This window comes from Mytilus californianus, unplaced genomic scaffold (genome assembly GCF_021869535.1).
Source record: "Mytilus californianus isolate M0D057914Y unplaced genomic scaffold, xbMytCali1.0.p SCAF_7, whole genome shotgun sequence".
Lineage (NCBI taxonomy): Eukaryota > Metazoa > Mollusca > Bivalvia > Mytilida > Mytilidae > Mytilus > Mytilus californianus.
In genome coordinates, this window is record NW_026262723.1 from 54,191,956 (window position 1) to 54,199,569 (window position 7,614).

At 32.6% G+C, this 7,614-nt stretch overlaps 1 long non-coding RNA gene across 1 annotated transcript; it reads right to left on the reverse strand.

Moving 5' to 3' along the window:
• Positions 1-2,444: 2,444 nt before the first annotated feature.
• On the reverse strand, positions 2,445-5,677 carry LOC127707530 (uncharacterized). Its single transcript, XR_007984952.1, has 4 exons — positions 5,441-5,677; positions 4,743-4,799; positions 3,926-4,001; positions 2,445-2,484 (listed from the first exon to the last, which is right to left on the reverse strand). It is a non-coding gene; the product is annotated as an uncharacterized LOC127707530 (long non-coding RNA).
• Between the last annotated feature and the right edge of the window lie 1,937 nt (positions 5,678-7,614).

Sequence of the window (7,614 nt, forward strand, 5' to 3'; positions counted from 1 at the left end):
AAAAAAGAATAGAAAGATGATTACATTATAAACATGAGATGTGGTATGATTGCAAATTAGACACCACTAGAAACCAAATGACGTAGAGGTTGGAACCTATAAATCACCGTACGGCCTTCAAAAATGAAGAAAACCCATACTGCATACAAAGCTATAAAAGACCTTAACATGACGACTATACAACAATTGAAACGAGAAATCTAAACGCTGAATTTATGTGTAATCAATAAACGAAGAAGAAATATGATTTACATCAACAAACGACAACTACTGAATTACAGGCTCCTGACTTGAGACAGGCACAAACATATTGTGGCTTGGTTAAAAATAGTTTTAAGCGCCCAACCCTACCCGCAATATCTACCTGCAGGAAGGATAGTCTAAAAAATTGGTTACAACTATTATTCACAGATTTTAATTAACACCATAACCTATTCTTGAATTTAACTTTTGTGATGAACTTTAACACTAATTCAATGACTGCTCATTGCCATTAGATCCTTTGGAAGCCAACATACCAAATTACAAATAATCGGTCGTTTTACAAACCAGAACAGATGATGACGATGATGATGATAATGATGATGCTGGATTGTTATATAAAGTACCATCATCAATGGTAAATAGGTCATGCATATCAGGATGATAATATAAAAAAGAAGATGTGGTATGATTGCCAGAGACCAAATGAGATAGAAGTTTACACCTGCAGATGTATGTACTTCGAAGTAATTCAGGATACCTGCTTTTTAAGAAAAATAAAGAACTAAAAAAAGAAAGATGTTTACATTATAAAAAAAGCTGTGGTAAGATTGCCAATTACACAACTATATACCAGAAACAAAATGACGTAGAAGTTAGCAACTATATTTCAACGTACGGCCTTCAACAATGAATAAAACACATAGCACATAGAAAACATTTCAATGCACTATCTTGACAAATAAACAACAAATCAACCGAGAAAACTATCCGCTGAATTTATGTACAAAACACTGCTTTGTACTTATTTTTGGCCCTCAATTCTCTTCAACTTCGTGCTTCATTTGACCCTTTAACTTTTGAAATTTGAGCATCACTGATGAGTTTTTTGTAGACTAAACGCGCGTTTTGCGTTCAAAATTATAAGTCCGGTATCTTTGATGACCAGTACGCAATTTTATTTAGGGGACAGCTGAGGACCACCTCCGGGTGCGGGATTTTCTCGCTGCGTTAAAGACCCATTGGTGGCCTTCGGCTGTTATCTGCTCTTTGGTCGGGTTGTTGTCTCTTTGAGATATTCCCCATTTCCATTCTCAATTTTATTATTTTGTACTATATCGATATGCTGAATCGGATTTGAAAATGCTGCATATAGCTCACAAGGTAACATTCTCCAGGAATATATTTTTCATCCTACACGGGCACAATATTCTGGCTGAGAGATGACCAATCTATGATTTTACTCCTAAATGTCGCTTTCCTGTCAAGTTCCAAATACCAAGGTTCACGTCTTCGTTTTAACCCGGGATCTATCCAATGACCTACCATACTCGACTCGAAGTCGCTACCACGAGACCACTACTTAAGGTGGTAGATTTGACAAAGAGATGGTATCAAAGAAAAATGTAAACATTTATTAAATGACCTAGAACTGTTTCGTCGATGTTGATTAACAAATGATTTTAAACCTACGGTTTATAAGTTCTATAAAAATCTGCTTTATAAATAAATGAATTTAGGTAACTCCTACACAAACGTCAGTAGAATTATTCAACCAGGTAGCAGATTTAAAAAAATACCGTTACAGCATTTGTTGTACAGAGGATATGTAATTATAACAAAACCTGTGTTAAGGTTGTTATTCTTGGGTTGATGTAAATGCCAAAACAGTATTGTATGTTAGATAACATTTGCCAAATATATTTCCAATATCATTCAGAACAAAATCACATATAAAGTGTGGAAAGCAGAAAAATTAAAAAAAACGAAGAAAACAACAGGGTTTTCAACGGAAAGACAAAAAAGAACAGTAAGTTATCACATTATGTCTGCATTGAAGTATCATACAAATCTTCTGTCTTCTGTCCAAAGAAATGATCATATTTGTCTTCCTGGTCATCGTCATTTCTATTACGGATCGTTGAATTGTAGATATCATCAACGGTATGACTATAAATGTTACCATCAGCTTCCTTGTGACGATTACATCCTGAAATATCATAGGTTCCCTCTTCGGATTGGCAATAAATTGCGTCATGTTCAGTTTTCAATTGAATGCATTGATTGCTTGAATTGTTTGTGTGAGCAGTAACACCGGCTAAAGATTCAGATTGGATGTCAGTAGTAACACCGACTAAAGATTCAGATTGGATGCCAACAGTAATACCGGCTAAAGATTCAGATTGATTGCCAGCAGTAAAACCGGCTGAAGATTCAGATTGATTGCCAGCTTTAACACTCTTGTTTTTCTGGTTTTCTTTAGGTTTTCTGCACAAACCACGCCTGCAATATAAATGAGGCATCAGTATTGTACATTGATCCGAAAGATACAGTGTATCAAATGGATTATTTCTAGGTTGACATTTGTGATATATATAATTATATTTTTCTAATTTTTTTTTCAGTGAATATATTAGTTTAGCAAAAGGCAAACAAACTTAAGTATGACATTTTACAAAGTTTACGTAATAATCAAATCAAACGTAATATCATGTACAACTAAACTTTAGTACCTTAAAGTGAATTCGACCAATCTATGTAACACACTTGTGATTTATAAAGCAGCGGACAATCTGTTATGGGTTTTTGTTAAATGATATCATAAACAAAAACTATGATATTTCGGAATCCCGTCTTTGGTGTTTAAGAAAATTTAGATTTTTTAGTTTTTGTTTTTAAATTCTCAAAACGAATTCGAACGCAAATGTACATGGACCTTTAATGCGTGCTTTAAACATAGTTAAACTCAAGACTGAGAAACACAAACCCCACCTAGTAATGATAAAGAGAACCCCAAAAATTAGTTTAAACAAAAACAACTTAGGATGTGCACAATAGCATATAATATTGATAATAGTGTGGAAAAATTTCAAAAAATTCTAATAACAAATAAGGGGTTAATAAGAATTGCGGATATAAACATGATAAGCATGTTCTCCTAAGTTAAGCAATGACAGCTCCCCGTCTTTGGTACATGTTAAGGAAACCTCAAAACAGTAGTCTGATAAAAGAACAAAATAAGAGTTGCAGATGGGATTATATCGGATGTAAAAATAAAATGAAATGTTATTAGGGTTTAGGAGGAGAAGTTAGTACAACAGTGTATTATAATGACATACATGAAGTCTCAAATTAAACCCAAAACAATTGTGCAGATGAAGACATAGAATATAAAGTGCAATAGAATTTCAGATGAATAAGATTATGTGAAAGTTAAACAAAATAATGTCTCGCTGTTCAGTAGCAATTGCGGATAAAAAAAATTGGGACAGGAGGACACACGAACGATGATGATGACGATGATAGATGGCTTCTTAACGTCCATCGTTAAATTTAATGTATATTCAGGACAAGGACGAAAAGTCGTGTTTATGTAAAATACTAACTTTTCTCTGTACTGGACCCACACGTTGACATGGATTTTTAACATGCTATTTCCAAATTAACAGTCCAATGGAAGACATGTTACCCTACACGGACATACTATTCTGCCTCCGAGCCGACCAGTTTTTGCCGCGGCTTAGTAAAAAAGAAGCAAATTGCAATTTGTAAAGTCTTCGGTACGACCCGTTCGGGATACGAATCCACGACCTCCCGCACTCGAGGCAAACACTCTTCCACGATACTAACGAGGCGGTACAAACTAACAAAAAGCAGGACTCGACCATCACTATATACTAGTATCACTTACTTTTTCATGGTATAATAATAAACAGTACATTACCTTCTTTTGAGACAAATAATTAAAACCACACCACACGCTAACAACACGATAGCGACAACAATACCAATAACCAAATCTGTAAGAGATTTCCATTACATGTATATAAGTATCAAATTGAATATGGCTTTCCAACTTCTTTGGAAATCTTTATATATACTAATAACTTTCACAATTTAAAATGCACATGTTCCGATGTTTCATTATGGTAAATGAAATACAGTAACTGTTATTATATTAGTAAAAAATATGTGAATTATGGTTCTGCTGTATGAAAATGAAGTTTGTGTTTTTTTGCTATTTACCTAGGCCTGTACCATTCTTCAAAGGATTTAAAACATACTTTTTTGTTGTTATATGTGTCGTTATGTTTTCGTCACATTGACTTATACATGTAAATCATAAATCCTTTTCAATTTTATTACAACGTAAATAAGTTTTTGTATTTTTTAAAACATTCTCTGCAAAGTTATCCCCAAAAGATTTTCGCAATTTCATTGCTATATTTTTTTCTGATCTATTTTATCACATTATTGGCATTTCCAGGTTTGGTTTTGAATGTCAATGATTCTTTTATCATGTTAATGACACTTACTCTCACTGGTAAATTTTTGAAAATGAAATTAAATAGAATCATCAAAATTTGAAAATATTATGATGAGTTATAAATATATTATGTAACCAGTACTGACATAATCAAGTTATTCCAAAATTGTAACAATCTCGCTACACTATGCAGTGTGCCTGAAACAGTTGCTAAAATATTGTTTTATAAAAACTGTGAATACCGGGAACTGTCTAACCCACTTAATATACATACCTGTGCCTAGGGGAACATGTGTCTTATGTGTATCGTCTGAGATATTTGATACTCTCTCTGAAATCATTCATAATATAAAAAATGTAAATTTTCACAATCGTCGATCTATTGGTTTAGATTTGTACATGAACATGAAATATTTTGAAACTTTACTTTTTCTCTCTGTAAACTATTAGAATCCTAACTACTTTTCTCTGGTAACAACTATTTATAATTTTTCCATGTACATGTATCTTCATCGTGAGATTTCTGAATTCCGATAATAATGGACAGTATATATTTCGGAAAAAGAATGAATTTAATAAAGAAAACTAAATGTTGACAGCTCTCTCACAATCATAATACTTATAACTGTAAAATATTAGGACATACACCAGAAGCACGGGCATACTTCCTCCTACTTCCTCATATCATGAGCAACAGACCCTGCAACGGATGTAAAAAATGACCTGTTTGTTCCGACGTTTATATATTTAAAGACGTTTGTGATGAATAAATGAATCAAATAAACTTTATTGATATATCATGGAAGATAAAAATTAGCTATATAAGTTCATTTAAAGCAGTTTTTTTTTTCACCCACATTTATTGGATACTGTATTTGTCTTTTTTATTTGCATTACTTAGTAGGTCAAAGTTCAACGGAAGTTTACGAAACATACTATTTGTTTCTTTGGTTTTACGTTTTGAATCATTACCTTCACATGTAAACTCAACCAAAAGTCCATTTGATTGAAAACATTTTGGGTCTTTCCTAATTACTCCAGAAAGATTAAAGGTGCAAACGTCTGAATTATTCATATCGTTACAGATCTGTCTAGTTGATGCTTGGACGTCTTGGTATACTCCTGCACAATTGTCAAACTCTCGATCAAACACGAACCTTGTCCTGTTAAGCTGTAGATACATGTAATATTTGGAACAACCACCAAATGATATAGATTCATCCGTTTTTTTGACATGACTGTGTATAATCTATCAAACATAAAAACATAGATCCTCTCAATTTATAGTTTACCTGGCAGACAAAATATAATTAATTATATTATAATACTAATGATAACAAAAAAAAATAATATTAATTAAAAACCAATTGTTCAGAGAACAATTGAAGGTCTTTCCACAAAAAAACATGTATTTTAATTTGAAAATAGTAAAATTCGGTTTAAAATGTCATTTCCAGCGTCAAATGATAGCTTATTGTACGCTGATTCCAAAAATATATGGTTTCTATACAATATTTTTTTAATAAGGGAGATAATTTGTTACTTCCGGTTTGAAAAATGTTACTTTCGGTATTATTCAAACGTTTAAGTGACACTGATACCAAAAATATCTGGTTCTATAAACTTTTACATTAATTAAGTACAAAAAAAGCTACTTCCGGTTTACACAAGGTCACTTCCGGTGGGCTTTTCTAAGGTTAAATGGCTTGAAACCTAATGCAAAAAGTCCCATGGATTTATCATGTATACATATGAGGTAAAAGCAAAGGTCAAAATCTAGAACGTGAATTTAACCTATGACCTTGAGCTCAATTTCAAGGTCATCAACCAATGACCTCAAATCAAAAGACCCTAGGTCTTATTTATATTTGGTTCATGAGTTATATCACTATATGCATATTTTTAAATAAAAGAGGGGAGAAAACTCTAATTTGATGTAAGCGTACCCTTTAAACCGATATGTATGTGTTACGACATGTCGCAACTAACAATTAAGTAAAAATATGTTGTCGATATCTTATATTGTGTTTGAAAAGAGGTGAAAATAAGCCAAAATCCAAATTTAAAAATTACCTTGACCTTTGACCTTGACCCTATTTTCTTTTTTTTTGGACCAAGGACTTCAAATCAAAAGACCCTAGGTCCCTATCACTTATGGTTTACCAGTTACAATTACATTTTACTTATTTTAAATACAGAAGGGGAAATAACTCTCATATGGAGTTTCCGGACCGCTTCGGTCAAAATTATTCTTAAGATCCTAAGGATATAACGAACAAATTGGTGACATAAATTTGTCATAATCTTTTACGGTTGCGAAGGAGATGCGTACACAAGAAACATAGTGTTTGGGGAGATAACTCTTACAATAAAAAGTGTTCGGTTAAACAGGGTCAGTTTCAAAGTCGCAATAACTGTTCGATATCATATGCAAAAAATATAAGCGACATCTTGCGAAACAAAAAAGCACCGTCAGAAAAAAAGTGGCGGAAGAAGAAAAAAATAATAATAATCAGAAGAAAACCAATAGGTCTTTCCACAGACAAGTGGAAAGACCTAATTATAAAAACAAATGGACAAAAAAGAAAAACATATAATTCGCAACTTTTTTGGTTTGTTTCAAAACTTGATATCGAATCTCTTATGTATTACAGTAAGAAATATAACCTTAATCTTGCATCCATTTCCCTTTTTTTCTATTTGAATCATGAACACATATTCACAATGGACAAATTGCACAAGATCAGGGTTCATGGGGTTGATGTCAGAAAACTTATTCGAATTAAACATGGTCTTTATATCGGCATATTTTGTACTTGGTTAGCCTGTTTACACTGACTGCAAGTAATCATAAGATACCTTATTTTATCATATACGTATAGAAAAAATGGTATAATTGTACCCCTTGATAAAACTAATTTGTACATATATTTATTCATTAAATTTGAAGAATTGTCTTAGCCGTGTGATATGACTTTCGTTATCAACTGCTTCCGGTATATATCAACTGCTTCCGGTTTATATCAACTGCTTCCGGTTAATACCGCATACCTTTCTTCAACGTTATCGCAAGCATTTCGACGTCATTCTGCAAATTCCGGAAAATAAACCTCAGTGGTACATTTTAGTGAAAAACATAACTAAGT